Source organism: Eumetopias jubatus, unplaced genomic scaffold (genome assembly GCF_037043125.1).
Source record: "Eumetopias jubatus isolate StellerSeaLion01/CBP00866 unplaced genomic scaffold, mEumJub1_p1.0 scaffold_12, whole genome shotgun sequence".
Taxonomy (NCBI): Eukaryota; Metazoa; Chordata; class Mammalia; order Carnivora; family Otariidae; genus Eumetopias; species Eumetopias jubatus.
In genome coordinates, this window is record NW_028274818.1 from 32,151,418 (window position 1) to 32,167,496 (window position 16,079).

Consider the following 16,079-nt stretch of genomic DNA (forward strand, 5'->3'; position numbering starts at 1 on the left):
AATCATGGGCTATGTTATCAATGCTACAGAACAGAATAAGCCACTGATTGGATATATAACTGATAATTGGAAAATTACTCCAGTGTTAATTACTTGAAAATTTTATTTAGATTTTTCAAAATCTGGATTATGTGTGTAAGAGTGGATTGTGTATATGAATGTTAACTTTTATGTGAGTGGTAATGGATAAGACTGGAGAAACCACTACACCATACACTAAATTAAAATCAACAGTTAACCTTGAAGCAGGATTCTGTTATATCATTGATATAAATCTTTTTTAAATAGATAATTTCATAAAGTTTATGAAGTTTATATTTTTAAGAAACAAATTTATTTAAGACCATCCTATATATTCCTGAGTTCTCAGTAGCAGTGTTTCTCAACTTTATTCATGTTACAACACACACAGAAAATGACAGTGTTTGTCTGGACATCTGGACAAATGGACTTCACGCAATGGTGAGGAGGTAGCTGGCCTGGGGGCTCCTAGGATTGAGGGGATTATTATATTCTCACTCTTCTTAATCATTAGAAGGACATAGACTGGGGTATTCTCTTTATGGTTTCTTTGGTGAGAAAAAAAATCTGTTCTTTCATTCACTGTTATTGTTCACTGCTGTTTGATGCTAACTAGGAAGGCAGAACTCTAATGTTAGGCTGAATTTAGAAGAATTTGGAGTTCTAGCTTTGTATTAAGACTCGTAACCACTCCAAGCTTCAGTTTGTCTTTAAAATGAGAACATTAGCAATCTTTCTCGTTCTCCCATAAAGCTGTGATGACCAATGGAGAGAATAAAATATATGCTTTTAAACAATGGTTAGTATAATTTAAACAAACTATAAGTACCTACCTTTCATAACTTGCAAGAAGAAATTATGGGATGCTTTTGATATGTATGTAATATGTGTGTGTATATATATAATCTATAATGATAGAGGGTTTGTCAGTGAGGGCTTTTGACTCCAAAGCTAGGGGGATAAATTGCAAGACTTAATGACTAATAATTGTGGATTAATGAGGGATGTATTACATTTATTTAAGTATTGCTATTTTAGGCTAAGGCCTAGCATATTCTTTTAATAATAATTAATTCTAATTATGGATTCTGATAAATATTACAAACTATTATATTCACCTATTTTAATGATTTTTTTAAACTAAAAATGAAAGTGAATAAAATTCAATATTAGTAATTCACACTTACTGAAAGTCTGGATATTCATACCATTTTTTCCCCTAAATAGTAATCAAAGCTAAATGTCTAATGGCAGCATATTTTAATTGCTGGAAAAACACCTAAGAATAAATAGATTCTGGTGTTGCAGACTAAAGCCACAAAATAGTGGTTATGTTAATTCTGTGCATCATAATTGACTAAGCAAAATATTCTTCTCAGTCATGTTAGACTCTGTGTTAACTCTATGTTAAGTTCCTGGAACTTTTATTGAATAAATAGTTTGATACCATTGATGAAAACAAGGCCTTTGGTTTTTTATCATATATCTATAATGTCCTTATGGAATCTTAATGGAACCCCACACTATTGCTAGAGTGGGGCTGGCTGTTCTGATCATGTGACCAGTATATGTGGCAGTCTTTGCCTAGCCAAGATGCTGTCAATCTCTGTTGTTAACTGCAGTTTTTCTCAAACTGAGGCTGGCAGATTCTTATGTTTGAGATACCCTAATCTCCAGAATAAGGTCTACATTTCAGTCTAGTATTCTAGGTCATCTATGACCTGGGCTCAGAAGACCATTTTAGACTTTTATTGCTCCATATCACTCATGCTCAGACAAATCTTATGTGATCGTATATTGTTTCCTTTGTGTGTAGAGTGCCATTACCTTCCATTTCTAGATAGTCTACCTATACCCATAATTAAAGCTCAGCTCACAAGTCTGCCTTCATGATAATTATATTGGTCATCTCTAAACGCTCGTAGTGTATTAAACCTACTATAACCAGGTTACACATTTTGTTTTAATGCAAATTCTTTAAAATTTATATTTGTTTTAATGGCAATTATTTAAAACATCTTTTAGTAATAGTCTTTTAAATCAGAAATAACAAATACAAATGGTAATAAAATTTCTATTACTATTATACAAAAGGGAATACAGAAAAAGTAAGTCCCGTCCTACCACAAATTCAAAGTCCCTTAGCACCCCTTCCTACAGAATACATCGTTAACCATTTCCTGTACATCTTTTTCAGAAAATTTCAATGCATTTGCTAGCATATTTATATAAATGTTCCCTTGGATGTATTCTGTGCAAACTGTTTTCTCTTTTACTTTAATTTAGTTTGCAGATTCTTCTAATTCAGTACAGAGAACTTTCCTAACTGCAGCATAGTATGTTCACTCAGTGACTATACTATAGGCTGGTTCAACTTTCCAGTTTCTTCTGTATATAACTTTTTCATCTTTAAGTTAATTTAGATGGAAGTGATATGTTAAAATTCTTGAAGCCTTTTATTTTCACTTTTTCCTCACTTGTTATTAATGCTTTCAATTCTTTTTTTAAAAAGAATTTATTTATTTTTGTGAGAGAGAGAGAAGGAGGGAGAGAGAGAGCTCGCACATGAGCATGGGTAGGGAGGGGCAGAGAGAGAGAGGCAGATTCCCCACTGAGCAGGGAGCCATGCAGGACTCAATCCCAGGATCCTGAGATCATGACCTGAGCCCAAGGCAGATGCACAACTGACTGGAGCCACTCAGGCGCCCAATGCCTTCAGTTCTGTAAAGTAGCAATAGTTAAGCTTGCTTTGAGAAATAGAAAATTTCACTTGCCTATATTTTGGATAATTTCTTTTCACCTTGGTGTATGTATATATCATAAAGACCTTGTTCCCCTAAAATTATAGTTTGAAAATATTCTTTCATTAATAGTTTGTTTATTATAAAATTTGGAAAATCTGGGTTTCAAATCCATTTGTACTCTCTACTGTATGTGACTTTGGGCAAATGCTTCTCTGTTTTATGTCTCTCTTTCCTCATCTATAATTTGGATTTAATAAATATAACCATTTCACATTGACATGTGAGAAAGTATATGTGGAAAAAATGACAAATTGTAAAATGCTATACAAATTTTATAAGAAATTAAAACTAATTTACATCTGTATAAGCTTTTCCTTGATCTCTATCTGGAACAAGTAAAAAATAGTTGTCATCAAACTTTTTCTTTCATTTTCAAATTGTGTACAATTATTTATTTTTTTACCTTAATGGCTAATATAACTCTTAATGTTTCTCTCTCTTTTCCCATATGTTTTGGAAGTCAGTTGGTAAGGTTGTTTGTACTATACAGTGTTTAACTTATTAATAATGCCAGTTCTCTTTTGCATTTGTGAGCACATGTTATTTTTATTGAGAGAACCATTGTTAAATCCCTAACGTAAGATTTTCAAAAAGCGTATCTTCTGCCCTGAAGAGGCACACGACTATTGGTTCTGTTTAGATTTCTCAATATTGATTGCTCTATTTACTTTTAATGTCTTTCCTTGTTTTGTCTGTCTGTTTCCTCCATTAATTCTTTTTTTGTTGTTGTTAGCTCTTCCTCCTGGCCTTGGTATTATTTCTCAGTATGCTTTTTCTTCCTCCTTTCCGCTGTGGAGGCCATGTTGTAGTGATCACTGCTTCTTTCTCCCTTCTAGTCACGTTCATGTTCTGTGTCGTTTCTACATTCCCCAAGCCTGTATTTAATAGCCAGTTAATTTCACAAACATTCAAAGTATTCTGTTAAAATTTCAATCTCAATGACACACATCTATTTGCTGTTTCATGGTTTGTTTGTCCATTCTTGTACCCATTGATCCATCCAGATGTATAAAAAGTCATTCTTGATGCTTAAAGGAATGCAGACTTGATACTAGTCCCAGCCATTAAGGAATTTATAATCTGGTAAGAGAGAAACATATATAGGATTTATTAAATTTGTTAGATTTTGGACTCTTTCCAAGCCCCATCTGTAACTGCTACTCTCAGTAAAAGATTGAATGCTTGAGAGTCCAATAATTATAACCAGATCCGATAAGGTTTTACTTTGCTCTTTGGTTTTACTAAGCTTTTTTTGTCCGTTTATTTGTATTATTTATTTATTTACTCACTTACCTGCTTACAGTTTTGGGGAAGCTCTCCAGGTCATTAAAAAATACCCCTTCAATTTTTTTTTAAATAAATTAATGCGTGGGTGAACTCAGTGTCAAGCTGATAGAGACAGCCATTATTTCCTGATGGCTTCCTCTTCCTGTCAGTTTTGGCAGCATTTCAGTAAGAACCCAGCATTGACCAGGTGATGTACTGAATGACAACTTATTTAATGTTTAATATATTATTGCCAGTGAAGTAATGCCTGTAAGTAATTCTAGTTCCCTGTCCCAGTCATGCCCAGAACAGGAGGAATTCAGATCCATTTCTGTGTAGCATCAATTTGTTCTTGCTGCTAATGCAGCTTAGATACCAGTGTGATGACTCAGCATCTGTTTTATTCCTGGGCTGTAATTCCATTCTTGTACCCTTGCCACATGTGTCCCAGTTCTTATAATTGAGTTTATGTTTGTGTTGGTACTCCAGTTCCTTCCTCAAATGTCAGTTTTTCAAAAAGGAAGAAGTAATATCACATATACTTCTGAATTCTATATGCCTAGCATAGTGCTCTGTGTTTAGCAGGCATTTAAATGAATGTATGCTAATGAATGATGATAATGCTTATTTTATGGAGTAGCTCTAAGTTCCTTTGATGGCAGGGGCCAAGTATTATATTCATCTTATTAAGAATTTTAAAAGATATAAGGGAACTTATATTTCAGATACATTAGGTATCAACATGTGAATTATGTTCAAAGTTTTTATTCTATATTTGGCTAAGTTATTACTTTTTATACTTATTATTTTTTACTTATTATTTTTTCTTTGAGGCAGTCTATTCAATGGTTACTTTTTTAAAAATGGAAATTCTTATTAGTTTAAGCTCATTTTCTTTCTTTAGTACATATATTTACATATTTCCCTTTCACTAATCTTTTTTGCCATTTTAAAAACTCTGTTTTTTTTTTCTTCTTTCATTGTTTCGGTGTCCTGTACCATTTCATATGTTTTTGTTTTACAATATACTACAACTACTAATATTCATTATTTGGAAAGTATTTTAGAAAATATTTTCCATATGAATTATTTGTTTCATCCTATTAGTCTTATCACTGGATAGATACCAGTATTATCATTGTATATTTGAAGAAACTGAAGCACAGAAAAGTGAAGTGAGCAGGTTCAGATAAATGGCAGACTTGAACCAAGACTTTAACTCTAAAACTCACTTTCCAGTACAGCTTGATTTTATAGCAGATAAGTAGAATAAATTGAGGAACTTGCCCCAAATTACAGAATCAAGTGAATTATTTCTTTAGGTATGATGAACTTTGTCCTTCTCAGAATAAATTGGAAGTTAAGTTAGAGTAGCCAAATACTGTCAGTGTGTGTCTATGTATGTATGTGAGTATAAATACCTGTATGTTTTAGGAAAAGAGATCCAGGCCTATTGTAAAAAATTCAAGTAAAAGAAGCAAATAATGTGAAGAGACTAAAAATCTTTAAATCTGATCACCCAGAGAATATCATGATTAATATTGTGTTGAACAACCCATTACACATTTCTCTATGAATATGTGTGCATTAATATTATGTACATATTCCTAAGCTGGCTCTCTGTCCATAATGTCCTATAATTTGACCTTTACCATTTGATAGTTTATCATAAACGTCTTCTTGTGTGTAAAAATAGCAGTCTACTTCATTGGATTTACTACCTACCTAGAATTCCACCATATGGGCCTACTATGTGTACATCTCATTACACTTCTATTACTTTGGATAAATTCTTAGAGTGTCATTTTTGGACTTTTGATATGTATTGGCAGATTTTCATACAAAAAGGTATATATTATAACATGTAAGAGAGCATTTGTGTACCGCAGTTCTCAACAATACCAGGTATTCTCTTTTTAAAAATACTGATATATTTTATTCAACTCAGCACATCCAAAACATCATCATTACAGGTATACAGTCACTATTAGAGCATTATTAAAATAATTCATATTTTTCCAACTTAGTCTTTGAAGTCTTATTTGTATTTTTTGAAAAAACAGACTATTTTTTAGAGCAGTTTTAGGTTCATAGCAAAATTGAGTGGAAACTACAGAGTTCCCATATCTCCCCTACTTCCCACCTTTCAGCCTCCCCCACTGTCAACATTCCTACCATAGTGGTGGTACATTTGTTAGAATTGATGAACCTACACTGACATATTACTGTCACGCAAAGTCCATAATTCACATTACAGTTCACATTCAGTGTTACAAATTCTATGAGTTTTGATAAATGTATAATGACATGTATCTACCATTATGGTATTTTACAAAATACTTTTAAAACCCCCCAAATCCTTTATGCTGTGCCTAGTCATCCCTTCTTCCCTTGGCCCAACCTCTGGAATGCACTGATCTTTTTATAGTCTCTACAATTTTGCTTTTTCCAGAGATTTTGAAAATGTTTTTGCCTATCATGCTTAATTTATATTTATGATTGGTTAGGAAAATTGGCCATTATTTCATGTTGGTATTATTATTTCTTTGAGGCAGTTCCTGTTTTTGTCTTTTGTACATTTGATAAAGACTTTCATTTTATCCATAACCAATTATTAAAGATTGATATTTTCTGATTTAACGTTTATCTTTTAATTCTGTTTATGTTGTTCTTCATTCAGAAGTTTAACTTTTTTTTTCTAGTCAAATTAGTCTTTTTTTATAGTTTCTGTTTTGGGTATTTTTGCCAAAGATCTGAACCCAAGGAAGAAATCAGGAGTTAGCATTTTAAACATATTTCTGATATAGGTCAGCTTTGTTACAATTATATTCTTATTAGGATACAGGGAAAATCAAATTAATTGAATTATACTGATATTCTTTTCATTTTTTTAAAGATTTATTTATTTATTTGACAGAGAGAGACACACACACAGTGAGAGAGGGAACACAAGCAGGGGGAGTGAGAGAGGGAGAAGCAGGCTTCCCATGGAGCAGGGAGCCCGATGCGGGGCGCGATCCCAGGACCCTGGGATCATGACCTGAGCCGAAGGCAGATGCTTAACAACTGAGCCACCCAGGTGCCCCCTGATATTATTTTCTTAAATGTTTGATGAAAATTTACCTGTGAAGCCACTTGGGCCTGTAATTTTTTTAAGTAGGAAAATTTTAATTATGAATTCATTTTCTCTAACATATAAATGGCTATGAGATTTTTTTGGCATTAGTTTTGGTAATTTTCATCTCTAAGGAATTATCCTGTTTCATCTAATTGTAAAATATATTTGCACAAAGCTGTTTATGATATTTTTAAATTATCTTTTTAATTTCTGCAAGATCTGTGGTAATAACTCCCTGTTTTCATTCAGTGATGGTAATTTATATATTCTCTCTTTGTTTTTCTTGATCATTCTAGCTAGGGGTTTACCAGTTTCATTGATATATTCAGAGAACCAATTTAGGATTTTGTTGATTTCCCCATTATTTGTTCATTTTCTATTTCATTGATATCTTCTCTCTGTTATTTTCTTCCTCTCCTTATTTTGGATTTAATTCCTTTAGCTTCTTAATGTGGAAAGTTAGACCACTGAATTTTAAACCTTTGTTTTTTTCCTAATATAAAGTCATAAATGTATAAATTTTCCTTTAAGTATTGTTTTAGCTGTGTCTCACAAACTTTGACGTATGTTTTCATTATTATGGGGTTGAAAATATTTTTAATTTTCCTCTGATGTCTTTCTTGATCCACAGTTTATTTAGAGATGTGGTACTTAATTTCTAAATATCTGGGATTCTTTCTAATATATTGTTACTGATTTTTTTAAAGCAGCACCTTTAATGATCATTGTTTTTGTTCCCAGCTACATTGTAAATTCATTTAGGACAGGGACTTTAAACTTCATTTTGCCATTGCTTCTGTATAGCAGTCTTCTCTCTCTCTTTTTAAAAAGATTTACTTATTTATTTTAGAGGGAGAGAGAGCGTGTGAGTGGGGAGAGAGGCAGAGAGAGAATCAAGCAGACTCCCCGCTGAGTGTGGAGCCCAACCTGGGGCTCCATTCCACGACCCATGAGGTCATGACCTGAGCTGAAACCAAGAGTCAGATGCCTCGTGCCCCTGAGCCTCCCAGGTGCCCCTGTATAGCAGTTTTAAATGACTTTTAAATAAACTCCCTCTCCCATCTTTGACTAACAACTCTGAAACAACTTTGTTCATTTCTGTCCAGTTTTGTGTGCCTCAGATACCTCAAGGCAGCTGTGTTGTAGCTGGTGGCCCTTGGACTTGGGAGTCAGAAGTTTTGACTTCTAGACTGAATTCTGTAACTTATGCTGGAGTCTCTTATAAAATGAGAAAAATCCTATCATTCTCTCAGGTTTGTGGTGAAACCAAATTAGATACCAGTAAAAGGACCTATCACAATGCCTGGCATATTGTGTACCCTCAATAAAGGCCAGGTGTGTTGAGTAACTGTTAAGTGCTACTTTTCAAACAACACTTGAACATGAAAGGTGAGCTGGGGATTTCTTGCTCTACTACTAGTATTATTTGGGGTTATAATCTGTCTTAGACCCAACAGATTCCACCCAGCCCACTTCCCTTGCCAGTCTTGCTTCCATTCCCTAATGCAGTCACACAGCTGCTGCCTGTGTAAGCCTAGCTGCTGACTGAGCACAGTCTGCATTCAGCTCCTAGAATGCAGACTCTGCTGGTTTTTTTTTAAAGATTTTATTTATTTGAGAGAGAGAGAGAGAGAGAGAGCACACGTGCATGAGCAGAGGGAGGAGCAAAGGGAAAGGAAGAAGCAGACTCCCCAAGGAGCAGGGTCCTGGGACTGAGCAGCTCCCTGCTCAGTGGGGAGCCTGTTTCTCCCTCTCCCTCTGCCTGACACTCCCACTGCTTGTACTCTCTCTCTCTCTCTCTGTCAAATAAATAAATAAAATCTGAAAAAAAAAATATAAGGGTTTTTTATGGCCCATAATGTGGTCTATATTTGGTGAATATTCAGTGCTTGAACACAGTATATATTATGCGCTTATTGGATCTATTGTATAAATGCCAGTTAGGTAAAGTTGATTGATAGTTTTTCACATCTTTCATATCTTTACTGAATTTTTTCAGGTCTATTTCTTTCAGTTTCTGAGAGAGGAATATTAACATCTTCACCTGTAATTATGGATTTGTTGATTTCCCCCTTTAGTTCAGCTAGTTTTAGCTTTATGTATTTTGAAGCTCTGTTAGGAGGTGCATAAAAGTTTTTGATTATGTTTTCTTTGTGAACCAACCCTTCTAACATATAGAATTTCTTTCTTTGTCTCTGGTAATGCTTTTTAAGTTTACATTGTTTAAGGGATAAAATTGCCCTACATTTCCCATGATTGCATGAAATTCTTTTTCCATTCTTTTTTTCTAAACTATCTGTATTTAATACCTATATATTTGGGTTTTCCTTTTCTATCCTGACAGTTGCTGTCTTTAATTAGAATGGTACATTTACATTCAGTGTAATTATTGATATGTTTAGATTTAAATCTGTCATCTTGCTGTTTGTTTTCCAGTTATACTATAAGGATTTAAACATTTTTTTGTTTTCTTTTTTCTTTCTGCCTGCATTTTTCTATATTAATTTTTTTAAAGCATCTTATACCTTTCTCTTCTATTGGCTTTGTTTTTAGTGGCTCTAAAATTTAGTGGCTCTACATTAGACATTATTAAATTGTCAGTCTACCATAAATTAATTAAAAGTACACCACTATAAGAACCTTCCAACAGTAAATTATATCTCCCTCCCATCTTTTGTGCTATTGCTATCATACATTTTATTTCTACATAGGTCATAATCCCCATAATAAATTGTTATTATTGTTGTTTAAACAATTTTTAAAGAAATTAGAAAATATAAAAAGTAGCCTTTTGTACTTACTTACATTTTTATTATCTCTGGCACTCTTCCTTTACATAGATTTGAATTTATATCTCATATTATTTTCTTTTAGCCTGAAAAACTGAATATTCATTGTAGGTCAGGTCTGCTAGTGAAAACTTCTCTGAGCTTCTGTTTATCTGAAAATGTCATTATTATTTTGAAGGATAATTTTTTTGGAAATAGACTTCTAATTTGATAGTTTTTTTTCTTTCAGCATTTTAAAGATTTTGCTCCATTGTCTTCTGGCTTGCAAAGTTTTTGATGCAATCTCAGCAGAAATTTTTAGTCATTATCCTTCTATATGGTAATATATCTTTTTCCCCCTCTGGCTTTTAAGATTTTTTCTTTTTATTTTGGTTTTAAGAAATTTGATTATTATGTGCCTAGATTTAGTTTTCTTTACATTTATTTTGCCTGGGGCTTTGTTGAGCCTCTTGGATGGAGTGTGTGTGTGTGTGTGTGTGTGTGTGTGTGTGTGTGTGTGTGTATCCAGATTCAGAAAATTGTTGACCTTTATGTTGTTTTTTTTAAAGATTTATATTTATTTATTAGAGAGAGAGAGAGAGATAGCAAGGGAGAGCACAAGCAGGGGGAGCTGCCGAGGGAGAGGGAGAAGCTGAGCAGGGAGGCTGACCCAGCACTCCATCCCAGGACCCTGGGATCATGACCTGAGCCAAAGGCAGATGCTTGACCAACTGAACCACCCAGGTGCCCAGCCATTATGTTTCTCAAACTTTTTCTGATCACCCTCCCCTCCACTCTTTTCCCCTTAGGATTACAATTCATGTATGTTAAATTGTTTTGCTAATCTAAGAAACTTTTATATTTCTCAGTATTTTGTCTCTCTCTGCTTCAGTTTGTATAATTTTAATTATTCTGTGTTCAGAATCTTTTATTCTGTAATATCCAATCTGTGGTTAAGCCTATACAGTGAATTTTTTGTTTCAAATAATATATTTTTCATTTCTAGATTATCCATTTGGTTCTTTTTTATAGTTTCTATTTTTCCACTGAGATTCTTTTCTCTGTTCACTCATTTGTCTCCCTTTAAGTCATAGACATATTTTTAATAACTCATATTAGTTTTTTCTTGGTGCTATGCCAAATTAACACAAACATTGTGGCTTGAAACATCACAAATTTATTATCTTATAGTTCTGGAAGTCTGAAATGGGTCTCACTGAACTAAAATCACTGTGTCAACAGGGCTGTGTTTCTTTCTGGTGGCTCTAGCAGATAACGTTTTCTTGTTTTTTTCAGCTTCTAGAGGCTACCTGCATTCCTTGGTTCATGGCCCCCTTTCATCTTCAAAGGTGGCAATGACCAACTTCTCCCATTTATCTGACACTGACACTTAGGCTTCCCTCTTTCACATCTGAGGATCCTTGTGATTGCAGTGGACTCACCTGGATAATCCAGGATACTCTCCCTATGGTAAGGTCAGCTGATTAGCACCCTTGTTTCGCCTTTGCCACATTACCTAACATATTGATGGGTTCTAGGAATTAAGACATAGATATCTTTGCAGGGTCATCTGCCTCCTATATAACTCTTTTAAAATTGTTATCTTCTAATATCTGGTTCATTTTGGAGTTTGTTTCTACACACTGTCCTCTCCCCACCTAGTTATGGGCTACATTTTACTGCATCTGTGCATGTGTGATAGCTTTTGATTATATGGTAAATATTGTGGAGATCATATTATTGGCAGTTTAAAATTTATTATTTTCTTTTAGTAAATGTTTTTTGTTTTCGTGGGCAATCCGTTTTTTTGTTGGATCAGCTTGATCCTTTCTAGATTTGTTTTTAATGTTTGTTTGGGTGGGCCGAGAATATTTTACTTACAAGGTATATGTTCAGAATAACTGTACAGGGAGACAGACAGAAGAACTGTCTGAGATTTTACCCTACTTAAGTAATAATTAGTTAGCTTGTTAAACTCTCATGGATGCTGTCAGATATCACATATGGTGCATTCAGCAACATGAACATCAGTATATTTGTCTCAGTTTTCTTTGTCCCTAAACTATATGAAGGTAGTGTGGGTGGGCCTACATGGTTGCCTGTTAATGGAGTTGGTCATATTATAGGAGAGGAACTCTTGAGCTTAGAGGACCCAAATAGTATGCAGTGTGCAGTAAGCAGGCCTCCCCTTTGCTCCTGGAGGGAAATCCTCTATTTTCCCAGGCCGTAAGTTAATGTGCCCTTTGCTCTGGTTGGAGACAGCCTCTGTCTTCCAAGTCTGTTTGCTTTAATCACATTAGTATCATATTAATTGTTTAAAAATGTTTTAGTGATTATATGCCTTATTAATCAAATATCCTGGAAAATGTAGTCTGGAACAAAACCATCAAGGCCTCTGCTCTCAAGAGGTGAAGAGAGTGAGGGACCCCTAGAATTATCTCTCAACAGTGTGCCCTTTCTGGGGTAGTCTCAGTTGAATTCCCTGGGGGTTCAGTGTAGTTTTATCTGTGTGCTATATCTCTCAGTATCATGTGACCTCCAGAATCTCCAGTTAGCTACTCACTGCCAGGTTTTGTAGAGTGTCACTCTGGGTATGTGCAGCGTAGTGTTTGGCTAACGACTTAATATGACCCTTATGTATATTTCTGGAGTTTCTTGTACTTGTAGCCCTCCCAATTTTGCTGCATCCCCCAACTTTATTCTCTTCTTTCTCTGCTCAGCAAAACTGCTGTTCTTTGCTTATGTGCTATAGTCTTAAAAATGCCTCCAGACAGAGAGGGAGAAGTTCATGTATTGTTCATTTTGTATATTTTCTTTTTCTTAGGGACCACAATCCTGCTTTTCCAATTGCTCAACATCTAAAACCATTAGTTTCAAATGTTTTTTTACAGTTTTATTTTACATTGTTTATGGAGGGCTGGCTAGTTTGTACCTGTTACTGCCTCATGGCCAAAAGTGGAAGTCTCGTTATCACTTTAATTGAAATATTTATGCATATATGATATTATAGTACCCAGACTGTTAAGGTCATAGATCTTATTTTTTCTACTGTTTTTTATTCTTCAGACTATTATATAAGTAGATACTCAATAAATATGTCATGTTCCACAAAACATATAGTAGAAATATGAGACTGAAGTACAAAGTTTATAGTGAAGCACAAAAATGCTGTCCCTTGATGTTGTTATGATAATGATGAGAATGAGGATGTTATATGACAGATTGGTTTATAGTTATGTACCTCTGTGTAAGCGTATGCCTAAAGTTGGTAACATAAAACTTTTTATGAACTGTTGCTGAGTTTTTTGAAAGAAAAAGAAATCACTAGGGAAATTAGTAAAAATTAGACTGCCGTGTTTGGACTGCTTTTTAAGACTCGACATAGTGCCATTGTATTATATTTAATATTTCTCTATATAATTTAATTTCTATAGTAATTCACGTGTCAGAAAGGAATTTTACACACATCACTTTTAAGTCTTGAATTTCTCAACAACCCTTTATGTTAGGTTCAATAGCTATCCCCATTTTACTGATGAGGAAATGAAAGCTTATTGCAGTGTTCATATTTAAGGTTCCAAAGCTATGAAGTGGCACACCTGGGACTGAAAATTGGGTCTCTGAATAAAGCTTAGTGCTTTTTCTGCATACCATATGTGTGGGCCTCCAAGTTAGATTTATTTATTTATTTTTTGAGTGTGTACAGTTTATGTCCATTTGATGTACTTTGATTTCTACATGGGATCATGAAACTGAAGATTAAAATTCTTAATCTGATGCATAGGCAGTAGAGTTGTAAACTTTATCTGTGTGATCGCTAAGTATTTGAAACTATGCTGGAAGGTTTTTTAATAGTAAACTCTTCAATAAAGGCATAAAAACTATTTTTTGGTGTTATTTCAGTCCATAATTACTTTAAATAGTCATTTTGATAAATTGGGTTTAAACGATTATGTAAAAATTTGTCAAGGATTGTATTTTGACACATTCTCATATTAGACTTGTTCTACCGTAGATATTAGTATTCTAACATTAGAATCTACTTTAAGTCATGTTAATGGTATAAAACTGCTTTAATGATTATTTATTTTATTAATATATATCAATAAGGACAGCACCATTGTAATCACCTTATGTACTTATTTGGATAATATGTTCTTAGTTGGACTGAGTTGGAAATGTTGACTATTTGGAATATGTTCTTGAGTTATATTGGTTACTCTATCTCAGAGTATTTCAGAAGTACTACTACTTCAGTGAGAGGGCTTTTTGGCACGACATGTTATTTTCCACCAGCCAGAGATGTTTGTACTTGATTTGAGAAGAGGCTAGCTCTATCAGCACATAGGATAATGATTTACTCGCCTTATTTCTTTTCTTTGTGGCCTTGTGAAATTCCAGAAAACAAAGTTTCTTTGTCAGAGAGAAAATACAGTCTTTATATGAAAATCTTTGAATGCTTTTATTTTTTTTATCAGAATACAGAAAGCTCTTTATCTTTTGATCCATTGGATTTACTTATCAACATAGGTTATCAGCTTTGCCTTTCACTCCTTCCCTTAGAATTGTAGGGCAAATCTTTGGGGCAGGCTGAGCAGCTGGTTTCTTTGGAAATTCTAACAGCAAGTGGGTGTGACAAATGTTTATGTGTTTTGCAGAAGTGCTTTATAAATGTAGTCTTTTCTTGAGCTCATCCTTTGTAACGTTGCTTTGCTTGACGTCGAATCTAAGAGAACTTATTTTTAGTTCTATTTGAACCAATAACTAGTTATACAGCCTTGCATAAATCATTTCCCCTTTCTTGGCTTAAATTCCTTTGGTCAAACAAAAGGTATAGACCAACTGTCCTAAAACTCCTTGCAGTTAAAACATTCTATCATTTTAAGTGTATTTGTGGTTTGGTTCTTCATCTAGATTATCAACTCACTGAAGACAAGGATTTTATCTTACTTTTGGGAGTTTGCACAATATATAGCATGACACATTGGATATAGTAATAGAAATTTGTTCACAACCTCAATTTCCAAACCTCAGCTTTTCAAGAATCAGTTTTCTCTCTGCAGTGTCCTGCTCATAGTTCTCTTTTTTCCATCCCTCTGACTTTTCAAATCATTCAAATAAAAATGAAAAACTTTCTAGGGATCTATCATGGTCCTACATAATCTGGTTCAAATCCCCTTTTTTTATGTTTATGATCTCTACCATTCCTTCCTCTTCCTCGCTCAACTATAGCCAGATTGGCCTCCTTTCTGCACCAGGAACACATCAGAAATGCTCTTCTTTAAGCCTATTCGCTTTTTGTTTGCTCTTCCTCTATAATGCTCTTCCCCAAGGTACCTGCATGACTATTTATTTTCTTCAACTTTTTGCTCATTCTTAGTGAGACCCACCTTGACCAACTTAAAGAAAATTCCACACTTTCTTCTCTGGCACTCATGATTAAGTTATGTGCCCAACCCTGAATCAAACACAAGTTCAATTAAATAGAACTATTTAACAATATCTTAGCACATTATACATTGTAATTTAGAAGTAAAGGTCTGATTTCCTAGAAATTGATAGAAACATTTGTAGACTCAGTTATGTTCTGTTGGAATGGACTCCATTCCTGGAGTTGGGAGTAGTGTAACTTTCTTGGTACCACATAGTTCCCCAATGGAAATCAGGGTCTTTGGAAAAAATATAGACTCTGATAAATGATATGATGGTTAATATATATGTGGATATATGAGAACATACATAGTTCTTTCATATGCTCTTTCAGTTATGAAGTCGGATTTGATTTCAGATGCTATTTACCTGATAATGTTACATTGTTGTGTGTGTGTGTGTGTGTGTGTATACATGTAGTTACATGTATACATATATATATATATGTATATATATTCTTTGAGTTGCTTATATAAAATAAAATTTGATAGTACAAATTCCTTAGGGTAATTGAACAGAATTATTGGCAATATTCTAGCACATTACACATTCTCATTTTCAGATGAAGGTCTGATGTCTCAGAAATTGGTGGAAGCATTTTGGAGACTCGATTATGTTCTATTAGAATGAATTCTTGTGAGGGCGCCTGGCTAGCTTAGTCGGTAGGACATG

General features: G+C 34.0%; 1 protein-coding gene across 1 annotated transcript in view; it reads left to right on the forward strand.

Annotated features, from left to right (window-relative positions):
• Positions 1 to 16,079, forward strand: part of DENND1B (DENN domain containing 1B) — a 267,164-nt gene that overhangs the window by 18,180 nt on the left and 232,905 nt on the right. The window lies entirely within an intron of this gene.